The following is a 17,688-nucleotide window of genomic DNA, read 5'->3' as shown; positions in this document are numbered from 1 at the left end:
TTTAGGATACTTTATCTATTAATATTAAATAGAAATATAAATTGCACCACATGTAAATGTTTGCTTAGTCCTGCATTCACCTATAATATCATTGTGACATTCCTCACTCCATTCTTTATGAAAATTGGCTTGTGAATATAAATATGCATAACTCAAAGATGCTTTAAACAAAATACCTGATGTAACTTAATAATTTTAAAGTTTTAAAAGTTGATAAGTTAAAATCTGCTGGATCAGCACATCCTATTTTTGTGCATATATCATTCTTGTATGTAAAGTATGAATCTGTTTATGATTTTAAATGTGATAATTAGAGCCATTACTAGTGCTAATGGTTCCCATGATCAACCCAACAACTTGTAAACAGCCTTGTTCGTCCTCTAAGATGAAGCAGTGGTTGGTGCTAGAAAGACGTGACCATACCATCTAGAGTTCTGAAATCCATTTTGAACCTGATATTTTTCCATGAAAGAGGGAATGTAAAACAAAGGATTGCCTCCCTTGAAGAAGTCTATTTAAGCAATCAAAAGGTCTCAGCCCTTTGTCTGACACATCCTAAGAGGATATTTTAAGACCTATGAAAGTCTTGGAGACCCAGAGTAAATCTGATTTGAAGTTTATATCTGAAATAAGAACAGCTCTTTAGGGTAAGTATTTGCATGTAACATGTTTTTAGTGAACTGAAACTAGCTATGTGTTTTTATTCATTTTGAATTTAGTAACTTACTTCAATTTATTTGTTTTGATTTGCAACCACCTAAAGCCTACTGTTTGTACTTAATAAAAACACTTTTGTTTACAATCAGGCCCAGTGTAAATAACTGTTACCTGGGGAGAGTAACCACTGTGCATATATCTCATTGATAAAGGGAGCTGACTTGATGGGCTTTAACTGTATAAAAACTTTACACAGAGCAAGACATTTATTTGGGATTTTGATCCTTTTGGGGAGTTGGTTTCCTGAGTGCGGTACCCTAGAACTGTGCCCTCTCAGAGCCTGCGGTTCAGTGTCTGCATTGCTCTTCAGGGGAGTGGTAACCCTAACTCAGTGCCTTGTCTGGGGAAGACCAGAGGATCTTGCCCAGAAAGCAAGAAGGTGGGCATCAGTGGCATTCAGTACCCAGGAAAAAATCCTAAACTGTCTTCTGTGACTGCACAGATGTAAAACTTGCAGCATTACATACAAAGGGTAATTCATCATTCTAAATTAGAGAAACCACCTGACTACTATTCCTAGGAGAAAAACTTAGTATAAGTAAAGCATATCTACAAGATAGAGAATGAAGCTTTCATGAAACTAGTAGGTAATGACATTACTATTACTTCAAATGACAAACTGCATCGGGAGAGGATAAATTCTGAACTGCAAGCTTGGTTGAGAATTTTTACAGCATGCTGGAAGTGTAAAATCTACATTTTTCTCATTTTTGTGTGGAAACCAGCATTATCAAAGGCTTCCTGTTTTCCCGCTGCTTTATTTTAAAGCTTCTGCCTAGAACCTCTCTCCTTAGAGAAGCAACACAAGTCTTCATATTAAACAGCTTCTGTGCATGGAAGCTGCCTAAGGGAAAAAGCTAAAAAAACTAGAGACATTTATTTTACTTCTGTTTTCCTCAGCTCCCTTTACCGAGTATGTCTCATGAGAGAGGAAGAGTAGAGTAGAGAAAATAACCATATAAAAGTCACGTTCTGTATTTCAGTAATTATAAATTAATCAAAATGTGTATCATAGCAACAAAGCCGTACATTTACAAAACATCAGTAACAGGAGTAAATAATTTATGTACCAATGTGTAGAACGCCATGCATATGTTGTAAATCGGACAATGGTCATTTAATATGCTTCATAGAGTCATTAGTATTTGTGCCAAAAAACTGAAATGTAAATGATCACACAGTTGGTGTAGTTCCTATACATCTACTGACATTTTCTTACAACGAGCCCCTTTAGACTGGTAACTCGCTAGCAAAATACCCACATTCATAAGTCAAGGTTTCTGGATGATATGTCATCCTCTTGCAGAACACTGAATTGAGCAACACTCAAATTCTAAAAATAAGGTAATGCAGTTAAGATTGCCCATTCAATCTTAATCCTGACATTTTTCAGCAATGCCCCAATATTTCCCACTGCCACATGTATCTTTACTCCGCCAATCCCACCATTGCCAATGTATACACATTTTTGTTTCCTTTAACAACCCATTGATTCTCACCCACAGGATTCCATACAACACTATTAGCAATGAGAACATTTTATTGCCTTGTTTAAATTCTGTGTGTTAATGCTATGACCACTACTCTTGGTTGCTAAAAAGAACAGGTTAGACAAACATGCCAAGCCAAAACCAGGTAATTTAAAATCTTACTTTTGTCCATCTGCATCCATCCCTCAAAGGCTGAATAAAGGAGGCAATTTACAAGCAGTACAAAATAGCAACAGCCTCTAGTGGATACCTAAATCTAACACAAAATTTCATAACCACTCAAATGTATGGTCCGAACACTCACTAAGTCATGCTACATACTGTAATAAATCTCAAAGAGTACAACCTCTTACCTCCACACGTTATATTTATTTAAGTGTTGAAGACCACACACAAAATGTAGTTTTGAAAAGGGCAGACATTACTGTAATAACATGGCTTATTAGACATGGAAAAGTCACTCTCAGATTTAGCCTTTTCTAGAAATGTGTTACCCCAATGTATATCCCTGGTACTATGTGCTGATTTCGTAACAATGATGATTGCTGTCGTTGTTATTAAATCAAGGCCTCTAGAGGGTTAAGTCCCACAATAGCTCACTATGGCCTGATCTACAGTGGAGCAGAAGGGTGACCTAAGATGCGCAACTCCAGCTACGTTAATTGAGTAACTGGATTTGATGCATATTAAATCACCATCGACACAGTGGGAGGTTGATGCAAGCAAACACTCCCATCGACTTTCCTTACTCCTCACGAGGAGCTGGAGTACCAGTGCTGACAGGGGGTGCCTTCTGAGTTCAATGTAGGGGGTTTTCACTATACCTACTAAATTGATCCCTGGAAGATCAATCACGGCAGCATCAATCTTCCGTGTAGTGTAGACATGCCCTATCTGAACTCCAAATTCAGGTTTAATGCCAAGTTGACCGTTGACTATGCCATTTTCCACAGCTCTAGAAGATCTAAACAGGCTCACATCAGGCTTTGAATGTCATTCCAAATACAATGAACTATTATTGAGTGAATTGCTCAGCTATTTAGCTCTCTTAAAATGTTCATAAAATTTGAAAAGTTGAAGTTGCATTATATATTTGTAATTCTCCAGAGACACGTGTGGGTAGGTGCTCTACTCCAGGAAATTTTAGGAGAATATAATAATGAGATACTTTCAAATTAGTATTCCTGAGCCTAAAGAGAATTTGTTAGATTAATGTGGAAAGAGGTGTGATGCAGATGATTGTGCTGCAGAAAAAAGTTACAAAGGCGTTTTAAGAATTGTGGATATTACTTTGCAAAAATCACATCATGGCAATGATATTGTTAGTTTAGAGAAGAAAACACAGTTGAGTAGACTGCTACTTACAAGGTTTGAGTGTGAAATGAGAGTAATTGCTCCTTTAATTTGTTTACTGAGATGGGGGAGGGGGCAGAAATCTAGTTCAGAAATTAACTAAGGCCAAGAGCAAAGAGAAAATTAAAGTTTTATATATCTGCTTTTGATCACGACTGCCCTTGGGAACAGAGATATCTTTCAGCTTCACATACATCTTGCTGATGTAAACATTAAAAGCATTAAGGCTACTTTTAAAACAGAAACTAAACCAAAATACATCCTCGGGGTAACTCCTCACTAAGCAGCATTTGTGTTAAAACTGATTTGAACATTCAGAAAATCAACCTTCCATTTTTATCTGTAGCCGTAAGCAGTACATTGCTAACTAAGTTTGAAGTTTCACATAAGATGACTAGATTGCTGATTGTTTAACTTCAAGTTTTCAGGGACAAAAATCCATGCTGCTAGGGTTTGCGGTTATTTGTTAGTTTCTGTGCTTTTTAAGTTCATACTATATTAAGAAGAATAGATTTAGGGCCTCTCAGTGTCCTTTCAGAGAGAAAGTACTGACATCATAATTTCCAAGGAAAATGTGCATACTTTGAAATATGCCTAATTTCTACTGAACTTGCCCTTTCACAATCATAGAAATTAGAGATAGAAAACTCCTGATAGGTGACTTGGAGAATCTATCTACCAGTACAGTATTCCATACCAACTGTACTTCTGCTAGTGCTATATCCAGCCAGTTTAAAAAGTCCCAAGTCTTGAGGCTTTCACCATTTTGCTAAGAAGACTATTCCAGTACCAATACACCTTCAGCATCTGGAATTTCTTCTTGATACTTACTGTAAATTTTCCCTTTTAAATATACATATATTATCTCCCAGTTACAGCCCTATATTCCACCCTCTTGAATTCTTCATCACCTCTTACTGTTTATACCTTTCAGTATTTGTGGTCTCCATTAGCTGTAACTTAGTCCAGAAATTCCTCGTTTGCTCTTTTAACATTTCTTCATACATTAATCAACCACTTGAGCTCAATTATAATTTTTCTGACTTCCTCATTTATCAATATCCTTCTGGTAACATAGTATCCAAAAAGAACACTATATGGCAGATGCTTTCACAAGAAAAAAGTCTTAGTCTAGCTAGGAACTTTTACTTCCCTGTTTGATGACATGATGTCTTGGCTGTGTCCCAAAACTGCAGTGGCCTTCTATAAGCTTATCTGCAGTGCTGGTTAAAACCCAGAATTTCTTTTTCTGTGAGAAATTCTGGCATTTTCTTTCAAAACAAAATTTCCAAAATGATGTTATCTGTTCACCAAGAAATAGATGGACACGATACGTTATAACACTCTTTAGACTCTGGAATCCTACCAAACTCTTTGTTTAAATTTTTTTTGTGGTATTGAGTGCCTCAGATTAAATGTGAATTTTGAATAAACGTATTTCCTTTGATTAGTTTGAAATATATCTTTTAAATGTTACTGTGTTTCTCCATTTTCTTTTGCAATGAACATTTGAATGACCTTTTCTCTATATCATTACTTTTGTTATCTCTTTCAAGTCACTGCTTACTCATGACCTATATAAATGACATAGTCCTGATTTTTTTTATTGTGAAAATAGTTAAAAATAATACTATTCTGTTTAGAAAGGAGACAAATAAGAGGTAACACAATGGTTGAGTTTTGATTTCATTTAGAACATAAGAATGGCCATACTGGCTCAGACCAATGGCCCATCTAGCCCTGTATCCTGTCTTCCAAGAGTGATGAAGTGCTTCAGAGGGAATTAACAGAACAGGCAATCACTGAGTGTTACATCCTGTCATCTATTCCCTGCTTCTGGTAGTTACAGCCTAGGACAGCCTGAGCATGGGGTTGCATCCCTGAAAATTTTGGCTAATACCCAGATAAGTCCTTCTATGCCATGAACTTACCTAATTATTTTTGAAACCCATTACAGTTTTGAGATTCACTACACCCCCTTGTAATGAGTTCCAGCAGTTAACCATGCATTGTTTGAAGACTTCCTTTTGTTTGTTTTAAACCTACTACCAATTAATTTCATTAGATGAGCCCTGGTTCTTGTGTTATTTAAAAGGAGTAAATAATACTTCCTTATTCTTTTCTCCAAACTAGTCATAGTTATATAGACCTCTATCATACCTCCCTTAGCTATCTGCTTTTAAAGCCAAAAAGTCCAAATATTTTTAGTCTTGCCTCGTACAAAAACTGTTGCTTAATCATTTTTGTTGCCCTTCCCTGTTCTTTTTCCAGTTGTAATATATCTTGAAGCCTGTTTCACCATGCCACTCCATGTTTCCAGCCTCACAACTGGAAGGAAATGTATCTAGAGGTAACCCACAGAAAAATGCATTTCACAGGACGACTGGACTATGAAAGGGAGAGTAGTAGTTTCTCCCTCTTGCTCTTTCACACGAGAAGACAAAGGAACTGCCTTTTTGAGTTTGGGAGTGGTTCTGACCTGAGGATTTGGTCTGCTTTTTTGCTGGAAACATGTGGTAAGGATTTAATCTTGAACCAAAATAATAATTTATTAAGTTTTAGTTAAAAAAAAGAAGAATTGTATCTTGATTTCTCTTGTAACCATTTCTGAATTTGATGCCTTATAGTTTTTAAGTGCAAACTATTATCTCTTTGTAGTTAAATAAACTTGTTTAATTCTTTAATTACAATTAATTCAATGCTGTGTTTAAATTAATTAGCGATACCAAACAATTCAAAGTAGCAAACTGTTATACATCCACTCCAAACAGGGGCAACAGATCTCTAATAATTTACCTGTCCAGGAAAGGGCTGGATAGTACAGAAGACACATTTGGGGAAATTTCTGGAATTGGGCATGTGTTGAGGTGTTACCAGAGTGTGTTGGCATACTGCTATCCACAGATAGTCAGGGTATGAGTCGCATGCTGTTTAGTTGTTTTGGGGTGGTGAAGCTGGATTAGGAGATACAATAGCAAAGCATGGTGAGGAACTCAAGAGTGCAGGACAGATAATGATACAACCTCTTTGGCCTGCATAGCACCCTGGATTGTAATAACCACACAACTCTTTCTCCTGTTAGGCTAGCTATTTCTAAAACAGTCAGCACTAACAGCATTACAGCTACCATATTGCAATCACCAGGATGCAAGCTAGCACATTCAAAATGATATATTATTGTTACTTGGGGGTTGAGAGATGAGAGCAGTATAATATGTGCTTGGAGGGACCAGGATGTGCAAAGATTTGCATGAGGAAAAACACAGTACCAAACTGAACAAGCATACCATCTCCTCCAGTGACTTTTGGGGTCCATCCCACAGAATAGGCACAGAACCGCTGAAGCTTCCTAGATGGTCTTCAGTATTGGTTTAGTTAGTACGGAGTTAATATATGTGTCAATAAGGAGTTCTACATATCATATCACGTAGATGTGTCCAATAAGAACATTAAAAATCAATACACAAAGGATGGGAAAAGGAGAAGTAAGTGATAATGAATATGTTACAAGTTAAAGACAAATGACTGATAACGAAAGTTAAAGGAGTCAGTGAAATAGCTACGGCAATAGGGTTAAACACAATAAAAAGGTATTTTAAAACATATTAGGAAAAAGAAGCCCCTTAAGTCAGGTATTTCTAGATGCAGATGGTAAAATTGTATATACTAATATAGAAAAGGCAGAACTATTCAGTAGATATTTCTGCTCTGTATTTGGAACAAAGTAGGAGGCTGTCTCCATCCCACATGATGTTGTGGATAGAATAGAATGTTTGTCCTCTGTAACAAAGGATGATGTGATATATCAGCCGCTAAAATTAAACATTTTCAAAGCAACAGGCCTGGGTAACTTACACTAAGAGTCTTAAAGAACCTAGCTTTCCGAATTACTAATGCTAATTTGTAACAAATTTCAGAACATTAGGGAGATTCTATAGGATTGGAGCCCTGCCTATTCAAATAATCATAGACCAGTTCTCTTGACCTCAATCCCAGGTAAAAGTGGCATGAAGAATTAATTTTGGGACACTATTAACAAAGACATAGAGCCTAAAAGATAATAATGCCAGTCAGCATGGTTTCAAAGAGGAAAGGTCTTTGCAAACAAACCGATTTTTGAGGGAGCTACATAAAAGAACCATGTTGATTATAATCAAATCTTATGCCTCATGACTTCAGCTGGTAACCTACAAGGTCAGGAAGGAATTTCTTTCCCAGAGCACAACTGACCACAAGTATTCCATATGTAGGGGTCTTGTTCTTCTTACTCTTAAGCATCAGGGATTGTTCAGAGCTAGAGATAAGACACTGGAGTAAAACAACATTGTGAGGTGGTGCTGAGAATCCTTTTACGAGATCACTGCCTCTTGTGTCTTGTTCATATGCTCATGGTCAAACAGATCACAAGATTTGGGGTTGCAACAGAAAGTTCCCTCAAATCACATTGACAGAGACCTAGAAGGTTTTTAATCTTCCTTCCCAGGTTGGGGAGCAGATCACCTGCTTGGATTTCCTGAGCTTGTCTCAGTCAGTTCCATGTTACTGAAGGAATCTTGAGCACTGATAGTACCTCAGTCTCTCCTGTTCTCTGCCTGTGGCACACAACAGTTTAGTCTCTGGAGAACTGAAATGCATTAGTCTAACTAAAGTTATTGGGCTCAAAATAGGGGTAAATGGGTGAAATGTAATTGCCTGAGGTATACAAGAGATCAGACTACCTAATCTAATTGTCTCATCTGGCATTAAACTTTGCAGAATCTAAGAAAAGTCACATTTGGCATTGTCAAGTAAAAACATGATTTTTCCCCCATCATGTTCTGTACTGTAGCAAGTGGATGAACATGTTAGCTCTAATTCAGGGAAACATTTCTGTTTTGGATAACAAATTCTTAGCTGTTAAGAGTGTTAATTAGGGCCATTAACCAGAGATTCTTTTTCTCATTTGGCTGCAATGAATACTGTAAATAAGCCTTAATAAAAATTTATATATATATATATATATATAGAGAGAGAGAGAGAGAGAGAGAGAGAGAGAGAACAAAAAACAGGACTACGTAGCACTTTAAAGACTAACAAGATGGCTTAATAGGTGATGAGCTTTCGCGGGCCAGACCCACTTCCTCAGATCAAATAGTAGAAGAAAATTGTCACAACCATATATACCAAAGGATACAATTAAAAAAATGAACACATATGAAAAGGACAAATCACATTTCAGAACAGAAGGGGGATGGGAGAGGGGGAAGGTAAATGTCTGTGAGCTAATGATATTAGAGGTGATGATTGGGGAAGCTATCTTTGTAATGGGTAAGATAACTAATGTCTTTGTTTAAACCTAAGTGTAAAGTGTCAAATTTAAGCATGAATGACAGTTCAGAGGTTTCTCTTTGAAGTATGGTCTGAAAAGGTCTTTGAAGCAGGTATATATGGTTGTGACAATTTTCTTCCACTATTTGATCTGAGGAAGTGGGTCTGGCCCACGAAAGCTCATCACCTAATAAACCATCTTGTTAGTTTGTAAAGTGCTACATAGTCCTGTTTTTTGTTCCAGCTACACCAGACTAACACAGCTACATTTCTAGCTATCTATATATATCTATATATATATATATATATTTTCTCATTTGAAAAATCAGACTTGTTTTATAATTGGATAAACTCATTGCAGAATAAAGGCCTTTATTGGGTTTTTTTGTAAGCTAATATATAGAATAATATATGTATTAACCTTATATTGTAGGATACAGTATTTATTATGCCTCTCTACTACTTCCACTATGACAATTCTAAATCACCTTTCCCTTTTTTCTTGATCCCTCCTGTCAATTTTCACCTGCAATGCACACAGAGTATAAAGTAGGTCTCAAAAGCATAGAAGGGAAGGTTGTCTTTTTGAAAGGCCATTTGCCTCTGTGATTGGTAGAAATACACACACAGATTTAGTACTTAAGGGGTATTCACAATTTTAATTTAATCTATAATTCCTTCCCATTAAATATGTAACAAACAGCTGTGCTGAGTTTGAATAAAACAGAAAAAAATATCATTACTTCTGATAGTATTGTAGATGGTTGTAAGTCTAAGGAAAATTCCTTCATAATAAATGTCAGACAAAATGTGGGACAAAAGGTGCTTCTATGTACATTAATTTGGGAATTAGGTTTTCATTCCAGTTTTTCTTTAATGTGGGACAAGCCCAGGAGATATGTAAAGCCAGCCACTGTAAAGTCTTGGTCAGTTGGCAGGATAATGTTGCAGTCAAGTGAAACTTTATAAGATGATTTCTGACCCAATAACTCTAATTTATTAAATCAATGTCTTGATTTGGATGCTGTCATGGCTCCTTCCCCACTCTGGCATGATAAATGCAGAAGTGGGGGCCAGCAAGTGTACCCCAAAGCCTTATCTACCAGGCTTTGGTATAAAAATTCCCCCAAAATCTTAAAACCCTAGATTTTGGGAATAAAACTTCCGCTGCCACCACCCAAATGTTGATAAAGAAATCAGGGGAAAGATCATTTGGGAAATCTTACCCCCTAAAATAAAAATCAAGGCACACAATTAACCACTGCCAGGTTAATAAAAAGAAAAGAAAGAACTTTTATTATTACAACAATATTCCTGTTGCAACATAATGACTAGATAGGGAGGTAACAAAATATACTCATGGAGAAACTCCATGGGCCTAGAGCTTAGTTACAAAGAAAAGCCAAAACATCTTTTAAACAGTGCCAGATCTCAGATCCCATACCCAATCCTTAAACAATAAAACCTAACAAAACTGCCTAAACTTTACCCTACTTACAGAAAAGGAAGAATGGTGCCTTGGAGAGAGAGAGAGAGACATGTTTGTCCCTCTCTGTAGCTGCAGAGAACTCTCTCAGAGAGACAAAAGGACAAAGGAAAAACCCAAATTCCTTTGTCCCAGTTTGAAAAATCCCACCTACATTCTTATTGGTCACTCCACCTGGCTAGGTGTAGTTAACCCCTTAATCCCCAGGCTGCTGGCTAACTCTCATAATCATGACAGATGCATATTGCCATTTATGGACACAAATTCCCATTTTTGTAAAGACAATGATTGCACATGCAAAACTAAAGTGAAATGGATAGATTTCATTAGGAACAAAGTCTTCAAATTCCTGAAATATTCTCCTACTGGGAAAGTGCATGTTGTGGGCATTAGTGCTGGGCAAAAAATCAACCCTGATTGATGTAAAACAAGTTAAAAATCTGTCAAATTGCAGAGGGATGAATTTTGGTTGTTGTACTCAGCTCATGTAGACTAAATACTATGGCCAAAGTCATCTATTTGGGAAATAGACAAATAAGGTACAATAAAAAACAGTGTATAGCCTTTTTAATATGAAGAGTCTATTTTAAAGGTAAGACAGACATTGAAAGGGAGAAGTTTATTGTTTTGGGGGCCAGTAAATATTGAATGGTTTCCTGTAAAGGTGAGTTGTTTCATATATAACAAGCTATTCATATTACATCAAACAGTACTTCAATATTTTTTACTCTGATTGAAATGGGAGAGAGGAGACTGCTTGGCACCAGAATATACTCAAGAAATCAAGTGAACTTTTTCTAAGAAACAGTTTCATGGGATTTTAAATACATTTTTTAGTTTTTATGCTCTGGCTGTTTTCCAAACATATGACTTCTGTGGTGGCTGCAAAGCAAAATTCTGTTAAGTTGAGGACAGAAATAGAGTATGCTTCATCTCAAAAGGTCTGCTGTTCTCTCAGGTATTTTAGATTTTCAGAAGTTCAAAGAAGCTTGAAAATACTCCAGCAATTGCACTTTTGAGAATACTAGTCTCACTTCTAGCATTAATAGTCTCACTTATAGCATTGAAGGGGAACTATTTTTGCCGAAATTTAACATTCCTTCAAAGTCTAAAATCCAAAAGCAAGGTTATTCACAAACACCCAAAAGTGCTACTAAAAGTCATCTCCACAACAGAATACATTCTATTCAGTGGGACACCATGTAGCAGAGATGGTGCTAATTTAAAAGAAGTTCCTATAAAAGCTAAATGCCAATTCATAATTTCCCTGGGTGTCTGTACTTACATCTAGTGGGTGACGGCAGCCAGAACACACATTTCACGCTCAATTTACTTTCATTTTCTCCCTCCCACAGATGTAAACTATTATGTTAAAAATGTCCTCTTCTAATGAAAGGATTTATTTCTTTAGATGCTGAATTTCAATGAGAAATCTAAGGTGAACTGTGCTGGTGGTTATACATATTTTTGACATCCTAGTTCAAAGCTTAGGTCATTCGTAATGGAAGTTTAATCAAGTGAGGCTGCCATAAAGAACTCTACTAACTAGACCAAACCAGGCAGACAGACAGGAAAGATTATGTATTTTTTGCACATATAGTAAGGCTTTTGTAACACAAGTAGTATTCAGGCAAACAGCTCACTGAGGTTCTAATTACGACATAGGTGAAGTGTGTTGTCATGGCTACACATGGCATGTATAATCAGTATCTAGAACACAGCCTCAATTCCTCAACAGTTCTCCTATTTGCAATTTAAATAAAATGTTTTACTCCATTTGCAAACTCTCGAGTCTAACAAATCTATATAAGTTTAGAGGGAGTCTAATTCAGTGCAACTTAGATGCACTTTAAACTCCCTTAGCATGTGTCCATACTGCAAACACAGGGTGTAAATGTAACTCATGTAGACATACTTGAGCTAGCTTCAATCTCCTGGTTTATTCAGCATGCAGACAACATACTGAAGAACATGAGGGTCAAAATGTAAGTGGATGTCAGTAATCATAAGAGAGTTTAGCGGAATGCAACAGAGTTTCACTTAGCATAAGGAGACCCATTCCCCAGTTCAAATATAGATTCCTTCTGTTGGCGTAAAGGTGCCATAATGACAAATGTTCTATTCACTAGAGAATGTTCACACTATTACGGTGGTGTAGGGCTAGAAGAATAACCCTTCATGTCCTTTTGTGCTTATAAGTCCCCTGGGGCAAGGCTGGAGGAGGGAAGGTTTTGTCAGTAGTGGGAGGGAGTGTTACTGATTCACACTGAGGTTGGCTGGCTGTCATTGAGATTTGGAGTAAACAATTCTAATGCACAGATCTTCTCTGCGTTTACAGGGGACATGTGTCTCCACCAGTTTCCTCACCTACACATGAGCATTGCCAACCAGAGGGCGATTCCATAATTTTGTGTCATTCCTAGAAATAAACACTTTTTGAAGGCGACACTTCAGGAATTGTTTCACAATGTATGGCAACCACCATGAGCTAGCATTTTGCTCACATGCATCTTGTCCCCTCAAAGGTCACTATGTCAGAAACAGATCACAGAGGAAACTATTCAATAAGCACATTGCAGATACATTATCTTCTGAAGTTCTGTACTTTTCCTCATTTCTTTCTTTCAGGTCATAAAAACTACTTTCAGTAATAGCAACAAAGTCATGGAAATAAAATTGTATATGATTAGTGGTGGTATAGTCTATATATGTATTCTTATGGCAGGACTTAAAATTACACTCTATATTTAATACGTATGGTGAGGCCCTTTCATTAGGCCTGTTGAAAAGCACTCCTCACTTCTCAAACAAACAACACTAATTTTTTTGCATAAGTCAATTTCAGGGTAAAGTTTAGTCAGAGGGTGACATTTTCACAGTGAACTCCGCTTTGGTATCTTAAACCAGGAGCTCTCAACCGAGAGTATGAGTACCTCTGGGGTTAGGCAGAGGTCTCCCAGGGGATATATCAACTCACTGAGAAATTAACACTGAGTTTTACATGAGGCAACACAAAAAGCACTAATGAAAGTCAGTGCAAACTAAAATTTCATACAATGACTAATTTATACTGCTGTATATACTATACACTGAAATGTAAGTACAATATTTTTATGCCAATTCACTTATTTTACAATTATATAGTAAAATGAGAAAATAAGCAATATTTCAGTAATAATGTGCAGTGACACTCTTTAAACTACAGGGTGATACAATAATAAAGCAGGAATTTTTGAGGTGGCTTACTAACACATAGGCTACATCTAGACTGGCATGATTTTCCGGAAATGCTTTTAACAGAAAAGTCTTCCGTTAAAAGCATTTTCGGAGAAGCGCGTCTAGATTGGCAGGACGATTTTCCGCAAAAGCACTTTTTGCAGAAAAGTGTCCGTGACCAATCTAGACACGCTTTTCCGCAAAAAAGCCCCAATCGCCATTTTTGCGATCGGGGCTTTTTTGCGGAAAACAAATCTCTGCTGTCTACACTGGCCCTTTTGCGCAAAAGTTTTTTGAAAAAGACTTTTGCCCTAACGGGAGCAGCATAGTATTGCCGCAAAAGCACTGACAATCTTACATGAAATCGTCAGTGCTTTTACGGAAATTCAAGTGGCCAGTGTAGACAGCTGGCAAGCTTTTCCGGAAAAGTGGCTGCTTTTCCAGAAAAAGAGGCCAGTCTAGACACAGCCAGCGAGTTGACTTGGCACATTTTGGAATAATGTTGATTTGGTCTTCGTTGTTATTGTAAAAAGATATATTTGTTTTTGATTAACAAAATCCTAGGAGGATAGGAGGGTTTGAGTCTCAGTAGTAAGCACTTGAATCAACTGATAATATATTATAATTATCATACTATAGCAGGGTTCTTTTATGAAAGCTGATGAAATGCTGGCCATGAATATTATTATATGGTATATATATAGGTGGGGTATCGTTAGATACTTGTACTGTAAGTAAATATGTTCCTAAAATATGTTGTGGAAAGAAGTAATAAACAAGCCTTACTTAGACAAAGGAATGTGAATTTACCTGTCTCAGTCAAGCTTTGTAAGCCACAGAATAATGAAAGTGCATTTATATATAAGGTAAACAAAGCAAACTAACAAATGGCCACTTGGTGAGCCACTGAGAACAAAGCAAAGTCTGAACCCCCAGGAGGTGTTCCTGGCCCTTGAGGTGAAGACAATGGACTTTTAGGAATGACAGGAGATCAAACAACATTCTAGATATCCATCACTTAGGAGACAGCTGGACCAATGCCCTCTAATTCCATGAATATTGATTCTTCTTGTCAGAGGACTGGAGATGCAGATGACTTGGTGTAAGAGAGAAAGCTATTTAGGCAAAGAGTATAGCTAGTTAAAGTTAAATCTTAGATACTAAAAAGCATTTTGTTTTGTTTTTAACCATTTCCTGTTTCTGTTATCTCTGCTTAATATCACTTACATCTCTGTTGTATATTAATAAACTTATTCTGAGTTTTATAATAAACCATCTCAATGCTGTTATATTGCACCATAAATACTGAAGCCCCCAACTAACCTAACAGACTGCTGTGTACACTATCTCTCTGGACGCAGTGAATATAAGAGTTTCTGAACATGTCCAGTGAGCAAAATGACTGCATTAAAAAAAAGAAAAAAATACAACCTTCCAGATAAATGTTTTCTTCTTTTCCATTGAATGTGGATTATCCCTCACAAAGTCACATGTATTCAAGACTAGAACAGGAAACATTCAGTGCTGCAATAGTAGCAGCATTTCTATACAGGCAGTCCCCGAGTTACGCGGATCCGACTTTTGTCGGATCTGCAGTTACGAACAGGATTTGCTCCGCGTCTCCCTGGGAGATGGGGAGCAAAGCCGCTGAGAACGCCGGCAGTGGGACAGTGGTGACAGAGGACACCGGTAGTCGTGACCAGCAGACCAGGGAGACGCGGAGCAAAGCCGCGGAGGACCCGGGAGGCGGGACCGCGGTGCATCTCGGTCCGCCGCTCGCATCTCCCTGGTCTGCTGGGGGGGGGGGCACAGCTAGTACGCCCGCCCCCCAGCAGACCCGGCTTTTCTCCGGACGCCTGTGGTAGAGCAGCTGGGGCGCTGCTGGTTGGTCCCACAGCGCCGCTCTGGGCGCTACTGGACCAACCCGGCAGCACCCCAGCTGCTCTGCCCCAGGCGTCCTGATTCAGCCGCTGCTGGTCAGTTTCAGCAGGGGCTGAATCAGGACGCCTGGGGCAGAGCAGCTGAGGTGCTGCTGGGTTGATCCAGTAGCGCCGAGGAGCCGCACTACTGGAGCAACCCAGCGGCACCCCAGCTGCTTTGCCCCAGGCGTCCCCAAGTCAGCCGCTGCTGCAACTGACCAGCGCTGACTACAGGAAGCCCGAGGCAGAGTTGCTCTGCCCCGGGCTTCCTGGAATCAGCCGCTGATCAGTTTCAGCAGCAGCTGACTTGGGGACGCCTGGGGTTCTTAAGTTGAATCTGTATGTAAGTCAGAACTGGCATCCAGATTCAGCCTGTTGAAACTGATCAGAGGCTGATTCCAGGAAGCCCGGGGCAGAGCAACTCTGCCTCGGGCTTCCTGTAGTCAGCCGCTGGTCAGTTTCAGCAGTGGCTGAATCTGGATGCCAGTTCCGACTTACATACAGATTCAACTTAAGAACAAACCTACAGTCCCTATCTTGTACGTAACCCGGGGACTGCCTGTACACAAAAATGTCAGTTTCAAAGTCCAATATCTCCTGACCACAAAGTACTAAAAATCGGCATCTTTTCAGCACAAGGTAGGGAAGAATCCAGCTTCCCTGAACGTCCCAATCTTAAAGTTATTGAACCTTAAAGCTGAATATTTGTATATGTAGAAAAAACTAGTTTAGGTCATTTTTAGATGTTGCTCTGATTTCCTTGAGGACCACACTGCAGAAGTCATGGTAAGTAAGGCACCTGGTTTTACAGGTAGAAGGATACACACACACACAAAATCAATATAATCTTTAAAACTCTCTAAAATACTCCTGTAACATATGTAGCATTTACAGAATATAAGACAGTGACTTCACCACTTGCAATATTATAAAGCAGCCATCACAAACCCATGCCCAAAACTTCTCTGAACTGTACCATAGTGTCATATATTATTAATGATCATTATGTGTGTTGCAGTAGTATCGAGGGGCACCCGTCAGAATTAGCCTATTGCTCTGGGCACTGTACAAACTCATTGCCTCTCTCCCTCCCACACCCATACCTCTCGATTGGTCACTCTCGGCTATTGCTGTGCACTCATCCTTGGCATATTGATCATCTGCTTTTAAGAATAAAGCTACTTCCTTTTGATTTGATTATTCAGCTCAGACAACAAGGAGACAAAATGCAAAAATACCTTCATATTATAAGGTGCATATGTTATCTGAGAATAGAATCTTAATAATTCATGCTAGGGACCAGGACGCCCATTACAAATAATTGAAATAGAAAAATTAACAAATCAAGGTAAAATAAACTCCATAGTCATTCATATCTTGAACCTTAACTATAATAACAGTTCATTTCTAATAAATAGTGTAATGGTGTACTATGGGATATATTGCACTCCAAGAGAAATGGATTCCATTATGTAATAAGTCTTTTGCTTGTCTAAGTTTGCTTGCCAAGTATTTCCCTAATTGATGTGATTAGAGATGGCTGAAATTGATTTAAAAAAAAGTTTGCAAAGTCTCCTGTGAAAATTTTGCATCTTGGTTTTGAGCCCAGAAAGGACTGAGGTTATTTAAAATATCTCCTGTGTAATATAAATAATATAAGTGAGTCACTATCCAGACGATTCGTTGTTATATAACTAAGAGTTTCAGGGAATCTCATTTTTTCAGAAAAAAATATCCCCGGCTTCATTAAAATAAAAATGGCCTCCGTGCTGTGCCGGCTCAGCTAATCGTCGGCACAGCGCATGAGTCAAGACGCGGATCGGTTGACAAGGGAAGCCTTTGCCTCGTGAAATGAGGTTTACAGAAGTAGTCGACAAAGGCTTCCCATGTCGACCGATCTGTGTCTTCACTGGTGCACTGTGCCAACGATCAGCTGTGCTGGCACAGCGCGGTGGCCATTTTTATTTTAATGAAGCCTGGGATATTTAAACCCCCGCTTCATTGACTATATCGGGTAACCTATTTTACATGCCTCTGTTGGCAGAGCAATGTAATCTAGACGGACCCGCAGAATAGAAATATTGCTACATTTACAGCTCAGTGAATTGAGATTATTTTCTGACATATTTTAGGTTTGGTTAGAGATCAGCAGATGGACCCAGTGAAAAACACTTTATTTTTCAAGTCAGAAAAGAGAGAA

The sequence above is a fragment of the Pelodiscus sinensis genome, chromosome 2 (assembly GCF_052426305.1).
Source record: "Pelodiscus sinensis isolate ZL-2025 chromosome 2, ASM5242630v1, whole genome shotgun sequence".
NCBI lineage: Eukaryota > Metazoa > Chordata > Testudines > Trionychidae > Pelodiscus > Pelodiscus sinensis.
Note: the sequence above shows the minus strand (reverse complement) of the source record.